This window comes from Jatropha curcas, chromosome 8 (genome assembly GCF_041381405.1).
Source record: "Jatropha curcas cultivar XTBG-Jc1 chromosome 8, XTBG_Jcur_1.0, whole genome shotgun sequence".
NCBI lineage: Eukaryota > Viridiplantae > Streptophyta > Magnoliopsida > Malpighiales > Euphorbiaceae > Jatropha > Jatropha curcas.
The window spans coordinates 17,149,697-17,164,719 of record NC_143158.1 but is presented as its reverse complement, the minus strand read 5'-3'; the positions used below and the strand labels follow the sequence as shown (position 1 = coordinate 17,164,719).

General features: G+C 37.0%; 1 non-coding gene and 1 pseudogene across 1 annotated transcript; both read left to right on the top strand.

The window, feature by feature from the left end:
- Positions 1–8,908: 8,908 nt before the first annotated feature.
- On the top strand, positions 8,909–9,015 carry LOC119371516 (small nucleolar RNA R71). The gene has a single exon (XR_005179137.1). It is a non-coding gene; the product is annotated as a small nucleolar RNA R71 (small nucleolar RNA).
- A 3,949-nt stretch (positions 9,016–12,964) lies between these two features.
- LOC149494265 (uncharacterized) lies at positions 12,965–13,590 on the top strand (annotated as a pseudogene).
- Positions 13,591–15,023: the final 1,433 nt, after the last annotated feature.

Sequence of the window (15,023 nt, the reverse complement as noted above, 5' to 3'; positions counted from 1 at the left end):
TGTGAATACTCAAATTTGAGGCTCAAAAAGCCAGTTTTCCCGGACTGCAAACAGTTCGATCGGACTAGAGGCCATTTTGGAAATTTATCGAAAGTATGCCAATATGGTACTTAAAACGTCCGGGACGTCGCGAGGATCGCGAAACTGGTCCCGGAATATTTTTTGGACGTACGGAGCTCCCGAAAAAGCCTCCGGAGCGTAAAACTAGAAAGTGCGCCAGCCGCAGCGGCGGCGGCGGCCCCCCCCTTCACGGCGGCGGCAACCGCCGGCGACAGCGGCTGCGGCTGCCCTCACCGACGGCTATGGTCGCCCTCACCAGCGGCAGCCCAGGCCGCCAAGCTCCGGCGGCCCGAGCCGCCGAGATCCGGCGACCCAGCCGCCTCAACCCGGCCGCTGAGCTCTGATGGCCCAGCCGCCCAAACCCGGCGGCTCGAGCCGCCGAGCTCCGGCGGCCGAGCCGCCGAGACAATCCGATTTGCCCTATAAATGCAGCCTCCGGGCCTTCTGTTTGACTCACTCAGTCTGTGTTGACGGACACTCCTTCTCCCCTACGCTCCTTGCGATTCTTTTACTGCTTTTTCTGCATTTTTAATTTAGTTTTTATTGCTTTCTTGTTGTGATAATTGGTCACTTAAATTAAATTAAAATTAATTAAAATTCTCTTAACGAGGAGCTTAACCTGGAGTTAAGAAGTGGCCGTCGATTAAATCAGGTACATGAACTAAACTCTGCCTATTTAATTTTAGCGCTTCATGCATGCTTCTTTTCTACTCCTAATAACTCTACAGCTGCATAAATGTATTCACATCACAATTAGGCAAATAAACTGCCTCAATTAAATATGATTAAGCTTTAATGCCCGATTAATCAATAATCGTGGTATTAAGCTTAAATCCGACAATATCGGCTAAAAGGACCTAGTTAATCAATAACTACGGTTAATTGCCTTTATTTCGAACAGCTTGGCTTAAGTCCAATTAATCAATAATTGTGGCTAAAAAGCCTTAATCAATCACGTTTTGGCAACAAATTGCCTATAATTAAATCAACCACATATTGGCAATAAATTGCCCACGGTTCAATCAATTTTTGGCAAACAAATTGCCTATAAATTAGATTAACCACTTTTTAGCGGCAAATCGCTTAAATCAGAAGCTTTGGCAAAATGCCTTAGAATTAATCAACCTTTTGGCTAAAAGCCTTCAAGCAATCATTTTGGCGACAATCGCCTAAATCACATCAACTTTTGGCAAAAATTGCCTAAATCAATTCATTTTGGCTAAAAGCCTTAAATCAGTTATTTTGGCGACAAACGCCCGAATAATCACTTTTGGCAAACAAATTGCCCAAATCTTTTGGCTAAACGCCTTCCAATACCAACTTTTGGCACAAATGCCTTAATCACTTTGGCGACAAATCGCCTAACCAATTTTTGGCAATAAATTGCCTAAATCACATCAATTTTTGGCAACAATTGCCTAAATCAATCTTTTTGGCTAAAAGCCATTAAAATCAACATTTTTGGCATCAAATGCCTAAAAATCAATTTTCAGGCAGAATGCCTAAACAAAATGCACAAAGCATACACACACTCATGCATAAAGCATCCCCATTCAAAGCCCTTCAAAGAAGGCCTATCGAACTACGTTGACTTTGATCTTCCATTCAAACGGAAGTACGTAGGCACGTTAGGGATTTAACCCCGGGCGGCAAGTCAAAATCACATAAACACTTTCATTGGTTCAATTATTTCATTCACCCTGTAAAGCATTCATTGTTTTGGTTAGTTCATCAGCATGACATAGTCTCGGGATCCACCTCGGGTGCGTAGACCATGCCTTAACCATTTGGGTTAATTAATCTAGTAAATAGGTTAATTAAAATTGGAGTCACTTAGGGTTTTTTCCTAGTTTACCCTAAAATAATTAAACAAGGTGGCGACTCACACATCACGTGCATTTCTTCCTTAGTCACATGCATTCATATGCCTTGATGTTTGGGGAGGGGTTCACAGTTTGGCGACTTCACTGGGGATAATTCATGTAATCTTTTTGCATAAGTGGACTACAATTGCTGCATAGACTAACCTGCCCTCTTTTAGGGCATTATTTTAATATGCTTTGTTTTGCAGGGTACCTTAACATGAATCCAGTATTCTTTCTTTAAGAATACGGAATGAGGAGAATTTTAACTTAATTGACAAATGGGATTAAAACATTTAAATTTGTTGATTTATTTTGCACGATTGAGAATCTTTTTCTCCATTGCATAAAAAATGAATTTCTTCTCTCTCTGTTCAAACTTCTGAGTCTGGATAGCAAGTAGCGCTGATCGGCAGGTCTCTTTGATTATGTCGACGGACAGCCAAAGCGTCCTCCCTGTTACCGCAAACCATCCCTAATCCTTTTGGGGGTGGCCCATGAGTATGCGTACTGTTGGACCCACGTGAAACTCCTTGTTTCACATGTGGCTAGGTATATCCATACTCAAGGTTCAAGGGTCCCTTAATAAGCCAATTCTCTATTTGAGTCATAGCCTATAGTACCTATCCTTTAGGACTGTATGTACCCAATGCTTGAAGCACCTCATTAAAACAGATTATGACGTGTTGTTATGCGCATTCACGACATATCATAGACATGGAAAATTCACATTTTGGCCCGTAAGGCCCTAAAATTCACATTTTGGCCCCTAAGGCCCTAAAATTCCCATTTTGGCCCCTAAGGCCCAAAAGTTCACATCTTGGCCCCTAAGGCCCTAAAATTCCCTTTTTGGCCCCTAAGGCTCAAAAACTCACATGTTGGCCTCAAAGGCCCAAAAATTCACATTTTGGCCCCTAAGGCCCAAAAAAAAATTCTTTGAGAACTTAGGGCCTTTCGAAAAGTCGAGGTGTCCAGCCCTAAGCACTCTACCTTACATATCACATCTCATTGGGTCCTATCCTAGGTGTCCTAGCCTACCAACGCTACCCTACATTGTTTGGTCATACCACCCCACATCACAAGGGTCAAGTCCAAAATACCTTACCCTTACACTACCCTACCTCACACTATCTCACATACCATATGGAAACACCTTATATAGGATAGTCTAATCGTTTTTACTATGTCCTTACACAGGTACCCCTCCAAAGACCACCTGTACCCGAAACACCAACTGAGCTTTCACCCACAGGTCCAACAACCCCGACTGCACCAATGGCATCACTCTCTGACATCCAAAACCTCATTGAACAACTGGAAGCCAGAATGGAGGCTAGAATGAATGAGGCGTTGGCTGCCCATAGGACTGCCCTAATAGCTGAACTAGGTGGTGGTAATGGAAATGGGGCTTTCGCTGGGGGAAGTGGACCTGCTACCTCCAATCAAGGACCTGGTGCTGAACCGACAAACCCTACCCTTAACCTGGATGACATGCCCTCCAGAACTGCTTCTGAGCTGGAAGCTCAGAAAATGAGAGAAAAATTGGAACTCTTGGAAAGGTCAATCACTGCCCTTAAAACACACAAGGAAGTGGTGGACATGGACTCCTTGTCCTTGTTCCCTGAAGCGAGACTGCCAACAAAATTCAAAATGCCCAACATGGATAAGTTTGACGGAACCACTTGCCCCACAACGCATCTAAAAATGTATGTGGGTGCCCTCAGCCCGTTTGGCCTGAACAGCGAACTCCTTGCTCAGTTGTTTCAGCAATCTTTGACTGGTGCTGCATTAAGATGGTTTGTTAGCCTGGATCGGTCTAAGATGAAGACCTGGGAGGACATCTGCAATGCATTTAATTTCCAATATCACTATAATATGGAGGTGGATGTTACTCGAAGGGAACTAGAAACTACTAAACAAAAGAACAATGAGCCCTTCTCCTTGTTCCTTTTGAGGTGGAGAGCCAAAGCTGCTCAAATGATCAACCGACCCTCTGAACAGGAACAAGTTGACATAGTAATCAAGAATTTACTGCCTGTCTACCAGTCACAGCTTCAAACACAGTACTTGCCTACGTTCCAATCGCTCATTGCGACTGCAACTAAGGTGGAAGACTTAATCCAGTTGGGTCAACTCAAAGAAGACTCATATAAGAAGTCGAATCATGCTGGACTTTGAAAAACCGTCTACAAGACCTGGTTGACAATGGGTCCATCATCCCCAAGAGCAAGTTGAACATCAACCAATCCCTTGTCTAACCATGGGATTAATGCAAAAAAAAATTGCTGAACAAGAATCGTTCGATCCTTTCAAACTTTTCTTAGAAATGAATGAGGTTTGTGTCTGAGAAGGTTGAGATCAAACCTCCAAAAGAGCAAAGGAATTGTTCAAGACCAACAACAACATGTCTGATCGATTAAAGCATCGAGAAGAACAAAGTCACTACAGTCAATCCAATCCTAGTCCATCACAGTCCACCTAGAGTCTATCTTTTAGGGTCTCGTTTTTCTTTTCATTTTCATTTCCATTCAAGTTTTCATTTGTAAATCTAAGTGTCTTTTGTACACAAATTTTGTCTTATCAATAAAAAGGGATCAGTTTACGTTCCAATCATATTTATACTCTTTCCCTATCCTTTCCTGTGAAAGCACAAAAAAAAAATCGAAAAAGATAATAAAAAATTGAAAAATTAAAAAATGATGACAAAAAAAAAAGTGATGAAAAAAATAATAAATTGGCAAAGAAAAATGCATTCATTTGCTCTGCATCAATCAAAACTGGGGGCATCCTAAGAAGCACCATTAAAGGGGAAGTTTTGAAGGGTAATCATGGAAAGGATCCAGCAAAGGGTACGCAAGACTTCAAACAGTACCGAGGCAAAGCCGATTGAAGGGGTTAGGGCCAGAATGGTTTCTCCGAAAACCCAGGAATGAAAGATGCTCCGACAGAGAGGTGTCTGAATTTTGAGCTTAAAAGCGACAGAATAAAGAAGTTATGTTTGGAATTGGGTTGGGTCTGCACGAAGTCGCAATGCTATCCATGCACTACTCAAGTCATCTCAGAATCAAGTTGCCTCAAAATTCTTTATGGAGAGGCTGCTTCTAAGCAAGCAAAAGGAAAAACGGGTCAAAAGGAACTTCTGCACAAAAGAAAGAAATCAAGGACAAAGCTACAGGAAATCAAGTTGTCAAAAACGGGTCAACTGCAAGCTCTCCGTTAAATTCAAGCCCATCAAGGGTAGATGACAAATCATTTCAGCCATAAGGACAAAGACCAAGCGGCTGCTCACATTTTGAAAAAGCAAGTTAAAAGAAGCAGTCATTTCCACGAATTGGATGACAACAAACACCTTGAAAATCAAGCGCCAGGCATGGCACAAGTACAAGTGTCCTTATAAACAAGGACCATTTCTCAAAACAAGGAAAGGAAGAGTCTCCTCAAATTTCCTTATGGAGAGGAGAACCATTGAGGAAATAAGTTTCAAATTCAGAGGAAGATAAAGTTCAAGAAAAGGAATCAAATTAACCTCAAGAATTCAAACATGGCGAAGCCACAAACTCAAAGCATAAAAGCTTCTTCAACACTCAACCCACTCAAGTTACCACCACAATGTTGGTATTCAAAACTCTTTGTGGTGAATACAAGTCATATTTCAGTCAACCAGTGGTAAAACCACTACAACAACGAAGTCAGATTCACCTAGGGTCATCACTATCATACGAGCTCGAGTCAATAAGTTGATTCAACATCAAGTCGGGAAGGAATCCCTCAAAAACATCCAGCCGGGAAGGAATCCCTCAAAAACATCCAGCCGGGAAGGAATCTCGCAAAGACATCCAGTCGGGAAGGAATCCCGTAAAGACATCAAGCCGGGAAGGAATCCCGCGAAGAAATCAAGTCAGAAATGAATTCTGCATCAACATCAAGTCGGGAAGGAATCCCGCAAAGACATCTAGTCGGGAAGGAATCCCGTAAAGACATCAAGCTGGGAAGGAATCCCGCGAAGAAATCAAGTCAGAAATGAATTCTGCATCAACATCAAGTCGGGAAGGAATCCCGCAAAGACATCCAGTCGGGAAGGAATCCCGTAAAGACATCAAGCTGGGAAGAAATCCCGCGAAGAAATCAAGACAGAAATGAATTCTGTATTAATATCAAGTCAGGAAGGAATCCCGAAGAAATCAAATCGGAAATGAATTCCACAATCAGCATTAAGGCGAAATTGAATTTTGCCCCAACAGCAAGTCGGAAATAAATTTCGCACCAAGACGGAAAGGAATTTCGCGCTAACATCAAGTCGGAGATGAATTCCGCACCAGCCGAGCACAAAGTTCGCATCCCGGAAGGAACTACGAATGACCTTATTCTCCCTATCCCCCGAAGAGTTCTTGGAGATACGTAGGCAGCCACAAAGGCGCGGTCACAAACATAAGTTTGCATCATAAATAGCATTTTCTCTTTGCCAATAAAAGACAATAATAAAAAATAATAAAAAAAAGAGAAGAAAAGAAAAATAAAAGCTGGAGTTGAAAACCTGAAAGGGCGGCTTCAGGCAAGAATTGAGCCCGCTAGGCTGAAAACCCGAAAGGGCGGTCTAGGCAAAAGTTAGGGCCAAGAGCCTGCTAGAGCCGAAAACCCCAAAGGGCAGCTACTAGGCAAAAGTTAAGGCAAAAAGAAAAAAAAGTGCTTTCAAAGGTCTCCTTGGGAGTATATAAATCATTTTTTCCAGGAATCACCGAGTTCCTTCGAGTCAAAATTCACTACAAGCAAAATTTGAGTCTCTAAATCGAGTCTCCAATGAGTCTCTAAAATCAAGTCTCCATCACCAGTGGTCATTCCACAACGAGTCACAAAAATCGAGTCATTCTCAAAAGTTCGTTTTGAAAGCGTCACTCTTTGAGTCATTCCTCGAAAAAAAAAAAGAGAGAGAGGAAAATGTCAATTCAATCCCTGGGATTTCCAAAACAACCCTAAAAAAAGTGTCAAACATAATCATTGAGAGGTGTTGACGCGTGTTTTTTATGCCCTGCCTGATCCAATGATGATACGAGGATGACGGGTTCATTATCATCTAAAAGTCTTTTAATCCAAGGATTTTTTTAAAAACAAAAAATATATATATATATAAAATAATAAAAATAATAATAAACAAATAAATAAAAAAATAAATAATAGGGAATTGCATCATAGTTGCATCATGGCTTTGCAGCTGTGTGATGCAGCTGTGCAGCATAAAAAAATATATAAAATATATAATAATAATAAAAATAAAAATAAAAATAAAAAAAAAAAGAAGAAAGAGGGAAAACGCGTGCTACAGTAGCACGCTTTTCCCTTACTTTGAAATAAAATATATATAAAATATAATAAAAATAAAAAAAAAAAAGGGGGGAAACGCGTAGCTACAGTAGCTGTGCTACTGTAGCACGCGTCCCCAATTGTCTATAACTACCTCTCTCAACACTCTCTCTGGGGCTCTCTCTCGGCTCCTCCTTCCTCTCTCTCTCTCTCTCTCTCAACACTACACTACTAAATAAATTATAATCTACAATTTCTACTACACTTCATAATATTCAAATTTCTCTCAAAAAAATTCTTATGAATTAATTTTGAAGAGAAATTGCTATTAGATATTAATTTTAGGTGAATTGAAATATAAAAAGAGAGAAAATAACAAAAAAAATAAATATAAAGAAAACACATTTAAATCCTTGGAAACAAAGCTTTTAGGAGATCTGATCCATTCACAAACCTCAATCTGAGTATCAGGTAATTTTCTTAACATTTTTTTTACATATTCTTGTATTTTTATTATTTTTATGCTTTTAGTAATTTATGTTTCTTTAAATTATAGTCTATTTATATTTGGTAATTTTATATTTTTCTAAGTTATATTTTGTATTCTTTTTACGCACTGTTTATTACTATTCATCATACTGATTATATATTTATCCGTACGAATTTTATTATTTTTTGGTTGAATGCAAAAATATAATTAAACTAAAAAAAAAAAAAAATTAAAATATGAGTTAAATATTGATGTAATAATTATGTATGGTTTTATTTTATTAGTTTATGAATTTAATTTTTGATTCAATTTATATATATATTTTTGGATCCGATTTGTTACCCGCCTTGAACCATAAGGGAAAAGGGATACGTGGAACATAAGGTTTCACTTCATCTTTCTCTTCCAGGTTAATAATGGGGATCTTTTTCTACTCCTCTTTTTCGGCCTCCTTCCTGGGTGGATCCTCCAATTATTTACCATTCCTCAAAGTGATAGCTTGTACCTATTCTTTGTTATTTTTCTCAGTGTTGCTAGGTAACGTACCTTGGGGTTGAGAAGCCATCATGTTTGCAAACTGCCCTAATTGAATTTCCAAGTTCCTTATCGTAGCTTGTTGGGTTTGTTGAGTTTCATTCATGAAGTCCATGTGAGATTTGCAGAGAGTAGTGAGAAGGTCATCTTAAGTCCTTTTCTCTTGAGAAGAAAAACCCGGTGGTGCATTCAAGACGTTGTTTGGATTCCCATAAGAAAGATTAGGATGATTCCTCAACTTGTTATCATAAGAGTTAGAATACAAGTAATTCTTCCTTCCTTGATTCATCACATAGTTGACTTGCTCTAGAGTTCGTGGATTTAAAGAATCCAAAATGCACTCTCCAATTCCATGTTGCCCATTACACCTATCACATGCTTGCACAATAGAATTAACAGAGTTAGTAGTTAATAAGTCCAACTTCCTTACCATATTGTCTACATTGGCATTGAGTGAGGTGATGGCATCGATCTCATAAATTCCTGCAGGCTTCTTCCTTTCAAAACTATTTTGATAATGGCTGTTGCTTGCCATCTCTTCTATCAAATCATATGCCTCATCAATTTCCTTTCTTTCAAAAGATCCACCAGCAGCTGCATCCAGAGTAATTTTTATGTTAGGAGACAATGCATTATAGAAGTTTGTACCTGTAACCACTTGGGCAAGCTATGATGTGGGAACTTCCTCAATAGGTCCTTGAATCTCTCCCAAGCTTCATACAAACTCTATTGATCATGGTGGGCAAAGGTCATTATCTCATTGCGAAGCTTTGTGGTCTTTGAAGATGGAAAGAATTTTGCTAAAAATTTCTGGGCTAATTCCTCCCATGTTGTAAAACTTCCAGCAGGACATGATTTTAACTAAGACCATGCCTTATCCCTTAGAGTGAAAGGAAACAATCTCAATTTTATGGCATCCTCATAAACTTCGTTTTGCTTGAATGTATCACAAATCTCTAGGAAATTTGTGATATGGGCATTAAGATCTTCACTGGACAAACCTTCATATTGAATTAAAGTGGAAAGCATTTGAATAATTGCAGGTTTGATATCAAAATTGTTAGCTTCCACCCTAGGCCTAGTGATACTTGAGGTGGCTCCATTGAGAGAAGGAGTTGTGAAATCTCGCAAGGTGCAGACATGAGGTTGAGGTCCGTCCTCTGGGTCGAATTCATCAGCCATATTTGCTTGCTGTCCTTGTTTGCTCAAGTGCTCTTCTAGCAGCGTTATTCCTACGACAAGTCTTTTCGATTTCTGGATCAAAGATTAAGGGCTTAGTTCTACCTGATCTTCTTTTCATAAACACCTGAAATAATCTTCTAGAAAAATTAAAAATAAGAATAAATGTCTAAATTAATAATAGGGTAATCAGAATTGATATTGGTAATGCCAATCCTCAGCAACGGCGCTAAAAACTTAACGATGATTTTTCTCAAGTGTACGAAATCGCGACAAGTAATATAGAATGAGTAGAGTATCATTCCCACGAAGATTTTATACCACGTACCAAAATTATGTTAACCTACTATTATTTAAAAGGCAAAAAGGGGAATTATCTTAAGAAATTAACTTAAATAGATAAAAGCGAATAAAAAGAAATCAAGCAAGGCAATTTTTGATAAGAAGAAATCAAGAATTAAAAGCTACTAGGGATTTTGATTTCACTTAATTCTATCCAATTTATTTTATTAGTTTGATAATCAATTTTAATTGTTCAAGTAGGGGAAACAACCCTAAAATCATTAACAAGATCTCTCGATGTATTCTTAGCTATTTTAACCCGATCTAATTACCTATCTTCTATTAGTGCAATCAAACATGAATTAAATCATTAAGTTTTATGGTTTGTTTTGTGAATTCATAACCTAAGGTCATTAACTTATGAAAATCCCCCCATGAGTCAAACCATATAGCTTTCGCATCAAGTTATTATTCTCATGTAATTTATTGCCTTTTTCATATCAAAAACCCTTCTCCCGATAGTGATTAATGAAATAAATCAATCCAGGTGAGAAACTCTGCCTGGAAGCATTACATTCAATAATGAATTATACTTTGAACAAAGAAAAGTAAAACTAATATTATAAATTAGAAAAGAAATTAAGCTACATCAAATCCTTAGTATGAGAATTTAGTTCGACATAATAATTAAATAAAACTCAATTGAACTTGAAAATAATTCCATAATCAATGTGAATAATGAAAATTAAAAACAAGATTAAGAGTTTAGAGATAGAAACTAGTCAATAAATAACGTGGAGGGCTTCCTTGAATCTTGACACAAATCTTGATCACTTGAAGTCTGGGAGAGAGAGAGACAAATAATAGAACAAAAGGTGGTATAACTAGGGATGCCTTTACACTGAATGGGTTGTCTCTTTATATAGACTTCTTAGGGAAAAACTCCGACTTCGTGTAGGAAATAGAGTCTTTATTAGTAGGAAATCTCTTGGAGATAGGAGACTATTTAGACTTTTAATCTCTTCTCAATTAGGACTCTCCCATATGTCTAAATAGGATTTAAACTTGATTGGCACGTTAAGAAAGTATCTCATGTGGCCCTATATAGGGACTGGGCTGACGTTTTCGGCTCAAAATAGAACTTGATTTTCAGCATGGGTGTGCCATTGGGCACGGGTTGGGCGTGCTGGAGCTTGAGTTCTAAGGTGATCGCAGCATGCGCCATGCTCAAGTGAGCACGTTCTGAGATAAATTTGTGGCACAGGTGTGCTAGGCTCTGAGTTACCAGGATGGTTGCAGCACGGGCCGTGCTTAGGTGAGCAGGCCTTTGAATTGATATCATTCTGCGGCACAGGCGTGCCATATAGCAGGGCTAGGGCATGCTGGGCTCAGAGTTTCCAAGCTGAGTTTTCCTTAAATCATGCACGGGCGTGCTGGGTTGCAGGGCTAGGGCGTGCTAGCCTCTGAGAGTTTTGGTTACTTTGCTCTTTTCTAATCAAAATCCTACAATTTTCTTCAAGATCAAGTGAATTATGTTTTAAGAAAGCTTTTTGAACAAAAACATAACTAAAACTGAATAAAAACTAACTAAAGTAATTAAAACTACTAAAAATCCTAACAAAAAACTATATTAAAAATATTATAAAAATGATACCTATCAAATACCTTTCCTCAAAGGTTTTATTTCCTTAAACTAATGTTTGAAAATCTTAAAGGGAAGATCTTGTTTTACAAATCGTATTTCAAGATTTGAATTTTTCAAAGCGTGTTTTTAAAAGATTTTTTTTTAGGAAAATAATCTTTGATTTTAAATCTTCTTTGGAAATAACTTTTCAAAATACTTCCCTTCTTTTTTAAATCTGCCACCAAACAATCCCTACTCCTTTTCTTCTATTTCTAATGTTAACTTGCTTTCATCACCAACGAGAAGAAAAATTCAATTTAGGTATAAAATATGGTTTGGCAAAAATCTTCAAGGCATGAGTGAAAATTATTCTTAAGTTTTATTATTAAATCCTCTCATATCTCTTCTTCTTGCTTTCATGATTATTTTCTAAAGAGAAGAGAAAATTGATTTTTATGAGAGCTAAAACTAATTTTGTGTTTTTATATTGCAAACTCTCTCGTCTTGATATCCTTCTTCTTCATGTTTTCATTGCATAAATTATAATCAATCTTTAGAGAGAGATTTTCAAAACTAATATGTTTCATTTATAAAAATATCTTTACTAAGCTTAATGTGGCACATCATTCTATCTATTACAGGTTTTGTAAATCTAGAATACATTAGAACTTTTTAAATCTCAAAGTCTGTGAGTGACAACTTTGTTAAAGCTTGTTTGTAAGAGTTTTCAAGCACCCATCTTGTGTGAGAGTGAGTCTTGTAAGTTTGCTAGTTCTTTAGAAAAACAAGGGTTTAAGTTTTCTAGTTCCTTAATAAAAACTTGAGGTTAAGTTTTAATTGTTCTTTGCAAAAATAAGTTAAGTTTTCTAGGTTTTTAGAAAAACTAGTGGGGTTAAGTTTTCTAGTTCTTTAATAAAAACTAGAAGGTAAGTTTACAAGTTCTTTGCAAAACTTGTGGGTTATGGGTAGTGCTAAGTGTTAGGACTCTTTCCATCATAATAGGCTTTACTCTTGCCCTTGAAAAGAGTTTAATAGTGGAGGATCTCAAGATGGTTTCTTGAGGAGTGGATGTAGGTGTGAGAAATGCCAAAACATTATAATTCTTGGTGTTTGATTTTATCCTCTTATCTTTCTCTTTATGATATTGCTTGTCTCTTCACATTCACACACTTTAATCTAAATGATATCCTGTTATCTTGATCATTCTATGTTTTGGGTTGTTAAATCTTTATGATTATTAATGCTTCAAACTGAAACTGTTTCTGAGTTACAGAGTTGCCCAGTTTAGTGAGCTATTTTTAGATCGTTGATTGGTTGAGTATAATGAATAATCGTTTTACTTAAATGAGATATATTATTTCAAATCTGTAAAAAATTATGTAAATAATATTGTGCTTTTGCTATGGTTGAAAAAGGTATTTAAAGTTTAAGTTTTTATAAATCACAATTCCCCCCTCTTGTGTATAGCCTATCGGGACCTACAATCTAGTATCAGAGCATTGGCTCTTGATGTATAAGGTTTAACCATCTTAGAGAGATTCCATGGCTTCATTGTGTACCCTTGGCACTGAAGGTCAGTCTATCACTAGACCTCCTTTGTTTAATGGTACAAATTATTCTTATTGGAAAACTAGGATGAGAAATTTTATGCAATTTGATGATATTGATTGTTGGAGAAATATTTTAAACGGAGCTCAAATTCCTAAGGGAGTTGTTGATGGTGTTACCATTAATAAGCTTGAAGAGGAATACACGGACAATGATTGGAAAAGTATTGCCTTAAATGCTAAAGCTATCAATATATTATATTGTTCTTTAGATGTTAATGAATATAATAAAGTTTCAGGTTGTGTCTCGATAAAGGAAGTATGGGAACAGCTACAAGTCACATATGAGGGAACTAGCCAAGTCAAGGAATCAAAGATAAATCTATTGTGGAGAGATTATGAAATGTTCTCCATGAAAAATGATGAAACCATTGCTGATATGAATACTAGATATACTAATATTGTCAATTCTTTGAAGGTACTTGGCAAATCCACCTCGGAAGAAGAGCTCACAAAGAAAATTCTCGATCTCTACCGAATAGATGGGAATCAAAAGTAACCGTCTTGTTTGAAGCAAAGGATTTCAAAAAGCTCACCTACAATGAGTTGATCGGCTCATTTCTCACACATGAAATAATGATGAATAGAAATGTTGAAAAAGTTGAAGACAAAAGGAAGAAAGGTCTAGACCTTAAAGTTGTCACAAGTGATTAAAGTTCTAGGTGATGCTAATAGTGATGACATGGCACTCATGGCAAGAAAGTTCATAAGAATACTAGAACCAGATATAAGAAATTTGACAAGAAAACACCTCCAACAAAGACAGAAAATCAGAAAAGAAAGATCCAACTGAAGCTATATGCTTTGAATGTGACAAACCCAGACAAATCAAACCGAATTGTCCAAAGCTTAAGAAGAAATTTAAAAAGCACAAACCAAAGCAAGCCATGATTGCAACCTGGAGTGACAGTGATGACTCAAATTCTAGTGATGAAGGAGCTGAAGTGGCAAACATTTGCTTGATGGCTATGAGTGATCAAGAATCAAATGAAATTAGTAAGTTAATTTCACCTGCTAAAGCTAAATGCAGTAAAGCAAATGGAAATGGTGTAAGTGTTTCTGCACCTGTGAGCCATAATGAACTTGAAAATGATTTTAAGGATTACTCAAATTTTAAAGATACTTGCAAAAAATATAATCGTTTGAGGAAAGATTTCAAAAAGCTTAAACTTGAATGTGATCTTTTAAGAGATGCCTTTTTCAAAGAGATTACTTGAAAAAAATCTCTTACAAGAAATTGAAGCTTTGAAAGAAAGTAAAGAATGCACACTGAGTTTGTGTGCTAGTGTTAAAATTTGGTTGGATCAAAAATTAAAATTGGATGATTCAAAAGAAAATTGCAATAAGCTTACTTTTGAAAATGAATCTTTGGAAAAGGAAGTTGAAGCCTTGAAAATGATTTGGCAAAATTTCACAAAAGGAAAAAAAAAACCCTAGATGTCTTCTTAGGGAATCAAAGATCTTCAAAAGATAAATATGGAATTGGCTATAATGGTTTTATGAGTTATAATTTTTGTCAAAATTTTGTCCAAGGTAGTTCTTCAGCTTCACTACCTATGAGATGTAGCCTTTGTAATGCTAAGGGACATAATGCTAAATCTTATCTTCTGAAATCTGAATCTACACTTCACAAAAAGTATTGAAATTGAAAAGAATCAAATCAACTTTCACCATTAACCCTCAAGGACTTAATGTTCATTAGGTACCTAAGTCTGGCTAAATGATTTCAGATCTGCCTGAGTAGTGAGCTAAAAATGAAACTGTGGTACATGGATAGCGCTTGCTCTAGGCACATGACGGATGACAAGAACAAGTTCAACAAGATTGATATGAAGGAAGGAGGATCAAATTACTTTGAAGATAAAAGCAAAGGAAAAAATCATTGGAAAGGGTATAGTTGGTACATATCCATCAATTAAGTATGTCTCTTTGGTAAAAGGTTTGAAATTCAATCTTTTATGTGTTAGTCAAATGTGTGATAAGAATAGAAGAGTCATATTTGAATCATCATATTGTGAAGTCCAAGACAAGCATGATAACAAAATATTATTTATTTGCAAAAGATTTGAAAATGTTTATTTGGTTGA